The following is a 12,181-nucleotide window of genomic DNA, read 5'->3' as shown; positions in this document are numbered from 1 at the left end:
ATCTCACTAGATGCTGAGAAAGCATTTGACAAAATTCAACATCCCTTCATGATAAAAGTCTTGGAAAGATCAGGAATTCAAGGCCCCTACCTAAACATAGTAAAAGCAATTTACAGCAAACCAGTAGCCAACATCAAGCTAAATGGAGAGAAACTTGAAGCAATCCCACTAAGATCAGGGACTAGACAAGGTTGCCCACTCTCCCCCTACCTATTCAATATAGTACTGGAAGTCTTAGCCAGAGCAATTAGACAGCAAAAAGAAGTCAAAGGGATACAAATAGGAAAGGAAGAAGTCAAAATATCGCTATTTCCAGATGATATGATAGTATACTTAAGTGACCCCCAAACTTCCACCAGAGAACTCCTAAACCTGATAAACAACTTCAGCAAAGTGGCTGGTTATAAAATCAACTCAAACAAATCAGTAGCCTTCCTCTACATGAAAGATAAACAGACTGAAAAAGAAATTAGGGAAATGACACCCTTCACAATAGTTGCAAATAATATAAAATACCTTGGTGTGAATCTAACCAAGCAAGTGAAAGACCTGTATGACAAGAACTTCAAGTCTCTGAAGAAAGAAATTGAAGAAGATCTCAGAAGATGGAAAGATCTCCCATGCTCATGGATTGGCAGGATTAATATAATAAAAATGGCCATCTTGCCAAAAGCAATCTACAGATTCAATGCAATCCCCATTAAAATCCCAACTCATTTCTTCACAGAGTTAGAAAAGGAAATTCTCAAATTCATATGGAATAACAAAAAACCCAGGATAGCGAAAACTATTCTCAACAATAAAAGAACTTCTGGAGGAATTACCATCCCTGACCTCAAGCTGTACTACAGAGCAATAGTGATAAAAACTACCTGGTATTGGTACAGAGACAGGCAGGAAGATCAATGGAATAGAATTGAAGACCCAGAAATGAACCCACACTCCTATGGTCACTTGATCTTTGACAAAGGAGCTAAAACTGTCCAGTGGAAAAAGGACAGCATTTTCAACAAATGGTGCTGGTTCAACTGGAAGACAACATGTAGAAGAATGAAAATTGATCCATTCTTATCCCCTTGTACAAAGCTCAAGTCTATGTGGATAAAGGACCTCCACATAAAACCAGATACACTGAAACTAATAGAAGAGAAGGTGGGGAAAAGCCTTGAATACTTGGGCACAGGGGAAAAGTTCCTGAACAGAACTCCAATGGCATATGCTCTAAGATCGAGAATTGACAAATGGGACTTCATAAAATTGCAAAGTTTCTGTAAGGCAAAGGACACTGTCAATAGGACAAAACGACAACCAACAAATTTGGAAAAGATCTTTACCAATCCTTCATCTGATAGAGGGCTAATATCCAATATATACAAAGAACTCAAGAAATTAGACTCCAGACAACCAAATTACCCTATTAAAAAATGGGGTATAGAGCTTAACAAAGAATTTTCAACGGAAGAGACTCGAATGGCCGAGAAGCATCTAAAGAAATGTTCAGCATCCTTAGTCGTGAGGGAAATGCAAATCAAAACAACCCTGAGATTCCATCTCACACCAGTCAGAATGGCTAAGATTAAAAACTCAGGTGATAGTAGATGCTGGCGAGGGTGTGGAGAAAGAGGAACACTCCTCCATTGTTGGTGGGACTGCAAGATGGTGCAACCACTTTGGAAATCAGTCTGGCGGTTCCTCAGAAAATTGGACATAGCATTACCCGAGGATCCAGCTATACCACTCCTAGGCATATACCCAGAAGATGCTCGAACATATAACAAGGACACATGCTTCACTATGTTCATAGCAGCCTTATTTATAATAGCCAGGAGCTGGAAAGAACCCAGATGTCCTTCAACTGAGGAATGGATTCAAAAAATGTGGTATATTTACACAATGGAGTATTACTCAGCTATTAAAAACAATGAATTCGAGAGGTTCCTAGGTAAATGGATGGAACTAGAAATTATCATCCTGAGTGAGGTAAGCCAATCACAAAAGAAGACACATGGTATTCACTCACTGATTATTGGATATTAGCCTAGAACCTTGAAATGCCCAAGATGCAACTCACAGGCCACATGAAGCCCATAAAGAAGGAAGACCAAGTGAGGGTGATTCGGTCCTTCTTAGAAGGAGCAACAAAATACTCAAGGGAGCAAATATGGAGACAAAGTGAGGGACAGAAACTGAAGGAGGGGCCGTCTCAAGACCACCCCACCTGAGTATCTATCCCATGTGCAATCACCAAAGGTAGATGCTGATGTGGAAGACAGGAAGTGCATGCTGATAAGAGCCTGATATGGATATCTCCTCAGAGGCCTTCAAGAGTCAGACATATTCAGAGGCAGATGCTCACAACTAGCCATTGAACTGATCATGGGGTTCTCAATAGAGGAGTTAGAGTGAAGACTGAAGGAGCTGAAAGGGTTTGTGGCACCATGAGGAGAGCAACAATACCAACCAACCACAGCTCCCAGGGTCTAAACCACCAGCCTGGGAGCACTTAGGGAGGGATCCAGGGCTTCAGCTGAATATGTAAAAGTGGAGGGCCCTGCTGGGCATAGGTGGAAGAAGAGAACCTTGACCTCATGAAGGCTGGATGCCCCAGGGGGTGGGAATTTTGAGGGTGGGGAGGTGGGAGTGGGGAGGTGTAGATAGAGGTTACATCCACAGAGAAGAAGGAGGAGGGGCAAGGGGATTGGGGGTTCCGAGGGGGTGGTGGGGGATGGGGTAAGGGGACAACATAGGAAATGTAAATAAATCATCCAATAAAAAAAAAAGAAAAAAAAAAAGAAACACCTTGAAAAAAAAAATAGGTCTCTTTTGCTGCAGTCCTCTCTTTCACTTGCCCTAGGCTGATCCAGGGACCCAACGCAAGAGAGAAGGCAAGACGTTACAGTATTGGGTGCCACTGAATGCAGGCTCATTTGTTTTCCTATGCTGGACTTACTCAGAACAATAAAGGAGTTTGAGAGACGAAGACATTCCCCAGAAGCAGGTGTCTCTTACAGTCAGTGTGTTCTCTCCTGGGGGTCCCTTTCTACTTGTGTATGTCTGAGTTGGAGTCTAATCCAAGGAATCAATTCACTTCTCTCAGGCTATGCAGGGATCCTTTTTTACATTTTGTAGGATTATGAGCAAGGTAGGTAAATTAAAAGGTAAGAAGGATGGAGGCCTCCTTCTCTACATGACCCTCTTGCTCCAGGAAGCCCTCTGCTCCATGCTATTGCCACACTTCTAGATCTTTGATTCAGAGAACCCATGTTTATCTCCAAAGAGAGATGAACCCTCAACAGTAGCCCAGAGTAAGTAATGTTACTATCATCCAGAATTCCTGGCCTCATCCTAGCATATCAGAGCTTTGGGGGCAGCCTAGGACAGATGAAGAGATTTTATAGGAGTAAGAAAAGGGGAGCTCCAGTTAGGCTAGATGAGGGGTGCCATCTTTCTGGAACAGACTAAGTGTTGAGACTTAGGAATCACACCCCTGATGAAATGAAAAGATGAGAGGATCAGACGAAGTGGAGGGCTATGGGGACAGCTGAAGATACAGGCAGAGGGAAGAGTGTAGCCTGTGATCTTCCAAGAGGACCAGAACTACTCTTGCAGACTGACTTTATGTTACTGGACTTATCCGTCACGGTAGTACTCAGAGAGCTTTTGTCTGCACATATCTTTTCTGGATCTGGGGCTTGCTCCTTGGCCATCTCCCCTTCAGAGTTCACCTGTAATTATGAGAATAAATGCATGGATTAAGAGAAGTGAAACAGAAGATTTCTAAGCCCTCAGATCTTTCCCTTACTCCATTACCAGTAACTCCACTTCCCTGCCTATTGTCAACACTCTGATGATTGCTTCCACTTTCTCTCAGAGGAACTGTGGGAAGAGGGACTGAAGGGGGCAACGACTGGAATGTAAATAAATAATTTAAAATAAAAAGAACGATCTCGGAATTATGCCTCATCTCATTTTTATAGACATTCAGTTTGTCAATAGTAGGGGCCATAGTCATAGTATCAAACCAAACAGCTGATAGGATTTGTTGTAACTCTGGTTCAAGGGCAAAAGCTATGAGGGAAAAAATAAAGTTAATGACACTTCAGGGAATACTTGAGACCAATGTAACTACTAGCTAATCTCTCCAGTCTTACTCTTAAAAACAGCAACAAGTATAAACTATTACCTGGGTCACGTCTTCTCCGTGGATATTCAAGGAAGGAGCCATATACCTTCTAGGAATCAGTGTCAAGTCAGTAGAATGGGTCATCAAATCTTCAGAAGGCAAGAACAGGTAATCAGAAGGCTGAGAAGTGCCCTACTGGTACAGTACCAGCAACAGCTCCTCCTGGATTTATTATTCCTAAATTTCCACCCCAGCAAGACCCTTGTTCCCTTATTTCCTCTAGATTTACTATTGTCATTCATACCTTGATCAAAGGGAAGTCTCTGCCTATTAAGAACTCTCTGAAAAGTAGCACACTGTTGGTTCATAGTCAGCTGTAGAATTACAGATGGAGTTATGTGACTCTGAGGAGATGGGGAGAAAGAGATAGGTCTAGCTGTGGGTATACAAGTGGTCTTAAGTTTGCATTACCTTTTTTGGATCCATCTTTTCTGATTTGAGCTCTGTCACTGAGTGGGGTTCATCACAGGGGCTGATGAAGATTGATATCTGCAGTGAACATATGAGAGTGTGTGTTGACATTGAGAACTGAGAAGCCCCAGGATCATAAAAATGTTGCCCCTTGGCTCACAATTTTTCATACCTTATTATCAGTCTCATCTCGAATCTTGTTACTGATAGCCTTCAGCATAAAGGCGATGTTGGGATTATCAACATAAAAATGGGCCTGCATCTTTTCGTAGTGAAACTGCAAGTATAAGGGTGAGATAAATATAATATGCAGACAACTATTATGGTTAACAGTGTCCCTTATCTGTCCTGTTTCCCCTTGTCCTCCATTGTCCTCCATTATGTTCTCTCTTACCTGCACTGGAGTGAAAGGGATGCTGCACTGGCTCTGAATCAAATCCAGCAGCCACTTCTTATCATATTTTATGCCAAAGGGAATCTGGGACCAAACACACACAGACACACACACAAAAAAAAAAAAAGAAAAAAAAAGACGAACGGGAGAAGACATTGGAAAATGGGAATTGAAAGTTTAAGTTAATCAGACAGTACTGCTCAGCCCATAACATATTCCATGAGTCTGTTTACATAAAAATCTAGAACTTGCAAATAAATCTATTGTAGAAAGCTAACCAAGAGTTGCTTTAAAAATGTCACAGTTCAGAGACAGAAGAATAAAAGAGAACAATTATAAAGGGAGACGTGGATGCTTGATGTGTTTGACAGGCATGTTGACTGGGATAATGGTTTCAGAGATGTGTAGCCAAATATTGTTAAGTTACATATTTTAAATGCATGTGATTTATTATCTGTAAATTTTTCTTTTAGAAAGCCATAAAAATAAGAAGACCCAAGCTTATTTTTTCAAGCTTTAAAACAATAGCTAAAGATGGAACAAATTTCATTATTTCTTTTACATCACCTGTAGATTTCCCGAATTGCCTTTCCATTCATTTGGGTGGTTTCCTTTGATAATCCAGATATTTAAATCAACTTTCTTTTAAAAAAATTTTAATGAATTAATTTCCTTTGTATTATATCCCTGATTTCTGAGATTATAAACATAATTTCATTTTAAAAGTCATAATAAAAGATCTTACCTATGGCAGACTGAGCATTTTTCTTTAACAAGGACCCCCAAAGACACTTGTAACAACCACCTCTTCCAATAAACACATACAGTTTTCCCAAAACAGCCTTCTAATATAGAGTTGTTATATCTTCTTAGCATTGATTTCTTCCTTTGCATATACACAGCCCTGTCTTCTCCCTACAGTCACCCTGTTCTCTTTATATTCCTTCTCTGATTTCCCCTTTAATTGATGCAGCATGTGGTCTCCTCTGCCAACTCATCTACACCAAGAAAAGCACCTAATCACTCTACACAAGTGAAACACAACTCCTCCCGATCCTTCTTTTAAATATTAGATACATTTTGCTGGGATACTTAACTGTGACCTTGAACCAGTTCTCTGAAGTATCATCTTGTTTGTTCCTCTCCATTTTTTGCTCTAGAGGGTTTGGCCCCCCTTCCAAGTTAACACGCATTTGGTTCCATTTATGTAAATTGACTTTCTGATGACAGGACGGAATGCCATATGGAGTGGTGTGGAAAAATGACAGGAAAAAGTAGTTCATATATACTTAGAAATCCTCCAATAGACCATTTTCCCCACTTGTACCAGCATTACCAAAAGAATGCTCAACCACTCAGTGCTGTAAACAACATAATTAACCACAGTGTTATGGATCTCACTGACTAGTATATTCCAGCCATTCTGACTGGTCACTTACTATCTTCTTTGAGTATGCATGGGAGGATTACTCATTGCTGGCTCTTCCTCTTGCTGCTGATAAAATGAAGCACGCATTGTATCACTGATGTGCTCAGTCGAGTTGAGAAATCTCCGTCGAAAAATACGCCGGCATCTCATTCTTCTTCAAATGGGGTTAGTTTAGGAACTGTGCCCTTAAATTAAAATCAATACATCGAGAACAATTAAAAAATGAACGTGGAAAAGATATAATGGCTAATGAAAGTCATTATTTGTTATAACCGACCCTCAAAATAAATATGTGAGCAGTGTAAACCCCATTAAAATATTTCACTGTGGTTCCACTTCTTGGGAGATGAGAGGCAGGGAACATTCAAAGCTAAGGAGAAAACACAGTGGTAAAAGTTTGGGTTGAATACTTGGTCTGTGACATTACTAACTGTCTTGTCCTTCACAGGCTGAGTGATCTGAGACAAATTATGTTTCATTACTAAATCTTCACTCTGTCTTCTGTTTGAAGAATAGTAAGAAACAAATTATATTGGAAGTTGTTTTTTATGGTTCAGAGATCAAAGGCAAACTCCCTGTATGAAAGAAGAACTAAACGAGAGATAACATAAAGCACAACAAAGCATACAGGTCGTATCTTGCTCATATATTATCCTGAAGACTAGAGAGAAGGAAAGAAATTAAACGAACTATGGTAAGCATATTTAACAGATCGTAGTTGAGAAGTTTCCAAATTTTAAAAAAAGCGTCAAGTTCAAATATAAACATTAATAGAAGAAAAGTGTGCATTGAGAAAAAAAAGATAGCTCAACACTTTAGAGGATTTGCTATTTTGTGGTGAGCAGTAATTTGGTTCCCAGCACACACATGGTGGTTTGCTACCATCTGTAATTCCAGTTCCAGAGAATCCAGTGTCTTCTCCTGACTGTCTCAGCCATCAAGCACACATATGGTGCACATTCATACATGAAAGCAAAACACACCTAACAAAAAAAAAATAAATCTTAAAAAGTGAACCTAAAACAGAAACAGGCTGTGGGGAGATGGCTCAACATGTAAAGGGTCTGCCACCTATACTGACAGCTAGAGTTCAATTCTCTAGACCCACATTGTGGGAGAAGAGAGCTATTTTCCTCAGGTTGTCCTGTGACCTCCAAACATGCACCCATATGCATGAAGTAAGTGAATGAATGAATGAGTATTTAAAATAAAACATCCCTGTGGGGTCTGAAAGTGCACACATAATACCAGCCCCTAGAAGACAGAGAAAAAGATTGGCACATGTTCAAGGTCTACATCCAATCATCTGTGCAGTAAAGAAAAGTCAATGACACCGATAAACTTGTAGGCAAATCTGAGTACTTAATATATGATACAATAATTTTCTGGGATATATATATATATATTATTATATATATATAATCTTGGATATATATTATAATGAAGACTAGAAAAAGAAAGGGGAAAATATTAAAGGGAATGTGGTAAGTGTATCTCATATTTAATGAAAATTCATGTCAAATCAGGTGAGGGTAAATATAACCATAATGTTGCAATGTTCATGAATTGTCTGAGGACAGGTAAAAAAACAAATGTGTAGCAAAATAGTGTATTTGGACCAAATTATAACTATGAATTAATCAAAGTAGATTAAATATTCCAAATCAAAGGCAGAAAGGGCCTGATTACATAAAAAAAAATCCATCAACTAGATATGGTGGAACTTGTCTGAAATTCACCACTTGGGAGGCTAAGGCAGGGATATCAGGAATGCAAGTCCAGCTTTAGCTACTTTGGGAGTTCAAGGCCAGCCTGGTCTACATAGTGCAATCCCATCTGTGAACAAATAAAAGAAAGGATTCTGTCAAATGTTCTTTTAAATACATAAAATTTAATCATAAATAAAAACGGCAAAATATTCTCACTTATATGTGGGCACTTAAAGATTGAACTCATAGGAATAGAGAATATTATGTCATTTCCAGAGATTAGAAGCTGGAGAAGGGGAGGTGTACAAGATAGGCTATCCATTAAGAGGGAAAACTTCTAATATTTTCTTAAGATTTGTGTGTTTATGTACACATGTATTAGTGTGTATCTGTCTGTCTATGTGAGTATATCCAGGCACTTCTCTGCATGTACAGAGGCCTGAAAGGAGCATCAGGACCCTCAGAATCTGAGTTACAATTGCTTGCAAAAAGCTACATAAATGTTAAGGTGGGAAGACCATTTCCCATGATTGCTCTGCAAATGTTCTTAACCACTGAGCCATCTCTCCAGTCCCAATTTCTAGTGTTCTACTACACTGTAGAGTAGCTATGTTCAACAATAATTATATATACATCTATAATATTTGTAAAATAACAAAATATATAACATTTTTGTACTATGTAACTACAGGTTTGTACTGGAAAAAGAAAAAGCACATTTTAAAGAAAGTTCTATGGGATGGGGTTGTATCTCCTCCCTCACATGCATAAGGCTCTAGGTTCCATGGCCAGGACTGCACAGCTTAGGGATGATGGTACTTTTTTGCAATATCAGCATTCAGGAGGTAAAGGCAGAAGAGTCACAAGTTCAAGGTCATAGTTGCCTACACAAGAAGCTCAAGATCAGATGAGGCTATAAGAAGCACTGTCTCAAACTGGAGAGGAAGGAGAGAGGGATGAAGTAGTAAAGGAAAGGACATTTCAGTGATAAAAGTTTCAATTAAGAAAAGAGTTTTCAAATCTGTATTTGCATGCATATCTTAATATAAAGAAATAAACTTGACCTGAGGGAAAATAAGTAGACAAACACATAATTTGAGTGAGATTTCAACTTATTAAATAAACAGATAAATCTATCAGACAACAGTTCATTTGAATTTAAACAATATGAGAAACAAAGCAGGCATAGTATCACATGCCTGTAGTCCTAATACTTGGAGGAGGGCGCATAAAGCAAAAGGATCACTTTAGCCCAGGAATTTTTTTCCCCCGGAGCCTTCAACACTAAGAGAAGTAACATCCTTTATTCAAATGCACAAAATATGACATGAAATTTTTCCCAGACTCTACTCCATTATAACATTTGTATCATTGTTATTTATATATCTGCAGTCTTGAGAAAAAAGCATATCACTATAAATAAGACTATTTTTCCTCCTCAGCTTCTTCCAGCTTTTCCCTAATTCAACCACAGCTTCTGTCCATTGGTCGGGTGCAAATATCTGCATCTGACTCTTTCAGCTGCTTGTTGTTAGCCCAGGAATTTAAGAGCATCCTGCTATGTCATTTATGTACATGTGCATACATATATAAAATATGATTTTATATATTGTACATACACATATAACAAATGTACTTAATTGAGGTGGAAACCTACACACAAGTAAAATATTTCAGAACAGTTCGCATGACAGGCCATAAAGCAAATATCTACAAACTTCTATAAGGGTAATGCAGTGTTCTGAATAATTCAAGTAGAATCAATGTTAATGTTTGCTTCCCTTTTCCTCTTCTAATACTAGTATGAATCCAAAGAATATTAATTTCCACCAAACCATATTTAGGTCATACTTCCTATTTCTCAGATCTTAGGCCTAAAATGATCCAAAGCTCAATCAAGTGTTTCTTTACAACTGGGGAGTGGGGTGGGTGTGATGGCATCTCGCTTCAGTTAAAGCCACAAGAACGGAGGCTTTCCATGAAAGAAACGTGACAATCACCTCAATACTCATTTGATCTTTGTCTTCTTGGAAGGGGTAAAGTAGAGAGCTTGTGGGGGGGGGGAGGTCCTGCCACTCAGATCCCACCCTGTTCCTGCCTAAAGAGGCCACCTAAGTGCCCTAAGAAAACCTGAGCAAACACATCATGCTGAGCAACTCACCCATGGTAGGTCCTTAAGCCCCTTGTCACGAATGTCCTTTTGTGTTCCTCTGTATGGTCTAGAGCTGAAAAACTGAAGAGAGCTGCTGAGAAAGATGATAGCAGGCTTCAAACATCAACTACAAGATGGAAACCCTTACAGGAAGTTTCATCCCATAGAGCATAAGGAGGAGGGCCCTGGAAGGGGGGCAGAGTAGACCAACTTCCTGTTTTTACTGCCCCCTGAAGTTTTCTACCAGTGAAGCACCCAGGAAGTGCTTTCACATTGAACTACTGTTACTAGAAGCCAACTAGAGTCTGAAGCCTTGCGACTCTGGTACTTGTTGCTACAAATTCAGGGAACTTTGCATTCCCTGATCTGTTTTGGCTACATTACACTGTGTTCTTTATTCTTTGAGAGCTCCGAGTGCCCACTATGAACCAGGCACTGTACTACTGTTCTACATCAGATCTGCTCTCCCCTCCCCGACTCCTCAAGAAGTTATCTGATCTTAGAATCATCAGCTGACTGAAGTTGTGGAGGCTTAATGGGGTAAAAGTTTTGTCTGGAGATACTCACCTGTTACCTCGAGAAACAGAGTAGAACTAAGAACCACGGCAAAGGGTGAGCCCCTCATTTCCGGTTTGAGTGGCGTCAAATAACATCCTTTGTTCTCTTTAGTTAGAACATAGTAACAAAATGTTCTGAAACGTACCGAATGGTTGGAACGTACCTTCAGTTCATTCTAGAGACAGAGAGGGGAGAGGAGAAAGAGATGAGAGTATAAGGGGGACATAAGGGATCTATCAAAGTTTATTGAATCGTTTTGATGTTTTAGTGAGAGTGAAAGTTGTCACTGTGGAGAAATGTCTCACTGATTATAGACAGGAATGAAGTTCCAAACCTGTCAGGCCTCGTTCCAGGAAGGGGAGAAGAAAGGAATCTAGATTCTAATGTATTCACAGACTTTCTCGAAATGAGATGAAATCTGCCCACTGAGTGAACTGAACAGATGCCCCCTCATCTCTCCCAGTGTTTCTGCCTGTCTCTCTGTCTCTGTCTCTCGTGTGTGTGTGTGTGTGTGTGTGTGTGTGTGTGTGTATACATCTACGGTGAAGACAATATAATACAGAAAAAAACACACACCTACAAAAATAAATTGCCAAATCAGAGATTTTTTTATACAACAGTATATGAACAGTTTATTTTATTCTAGTTATTTATTTTTAAACCAGTAGAAAGCCTTTATTAAGCTGCCAGTGATTACAATGTGTGCTCGGCATCCCAGTGTAGCACCAAGCCTTTCTCAGGGTAAGCACATGTGTTGACATGTTCCTGTTAACAAGAATGGTTAGCTGGAAGTAGAACCATAGAAGTTAAAACCCAAGGTCAGACATTTAGAAATTTCCCCAGAACTATGGACTTTGATGTTTAAGGTATGACCAGTTTTCTATTTGTGTGAGAGAGGGGGAGCTAAGTGAGAGCAAGGATGTGTGCATGTGAAGGTCACAGAGCAACTTAAAGGAGACAGTTTCCTCCTGCTGTGTGGGCTCGGTAATCAAACTCAGCTCTTCATTCTTGGCATCAGGCAGTTCTATCTAGTTAGCTATCTCAGTAAGCTTCATATCAATATTTTTATAAACTGGAAAATTCTACGGCTTCAGTGTTTGTGTTCTCCTCAAACCCATGCCAAAAGTTAACTGTCAGTGCAGTAATATTAAGAGATGAGGCCATGGAAAGGTGACTAAGCAACAGAGCTTCTGTACTTGCATGTTGGATTATTGCCTTCATGAAAGGCTTTTAAGGAATATGTCTATATTTTCACCATTTCAGTCTTATAATCATGTGATAGATTTTCTTTTTTTTTAAAGGAATATAAAACTATTTATTGACCACTGTTCACCATTATTTACAG

The 12,181-nt window shown here is 39.4% G+C and overlaps 1 pseudogene; it reads right to left on the bottom strand.

Annotated features, from left to right (window-relative positions):
* Positions 1 to 3,512: 3,512 nt before the first annotated feature.
* LOC114636409 lies at positions 3,513 to 10,903 on the bottom strand (annotated as a pseudogene).
* Positions 10,904 to 12,181: the final 1,278 nt, after the last annotated feature.

The sequence above is a fragment of the Grammomys surdaster genome, unplaced genomic scaffold (assembly GCF_004785775.1).
Source record: "Grammomys surdaster isolate TR1022 unplaced genomic scaffold, NIH_TR_1.0 123916, whole genome shotgun sequence".
NCBI classification, from domain to species: Eukaryota; Metazoa; Chordata; class Mammalia; order Rodentia; family Muridae; genus Grammomys; species Grammomys surdaster.
This window is presented reverse-complemented; position numbering and strand designations above follow the sequence as displayed.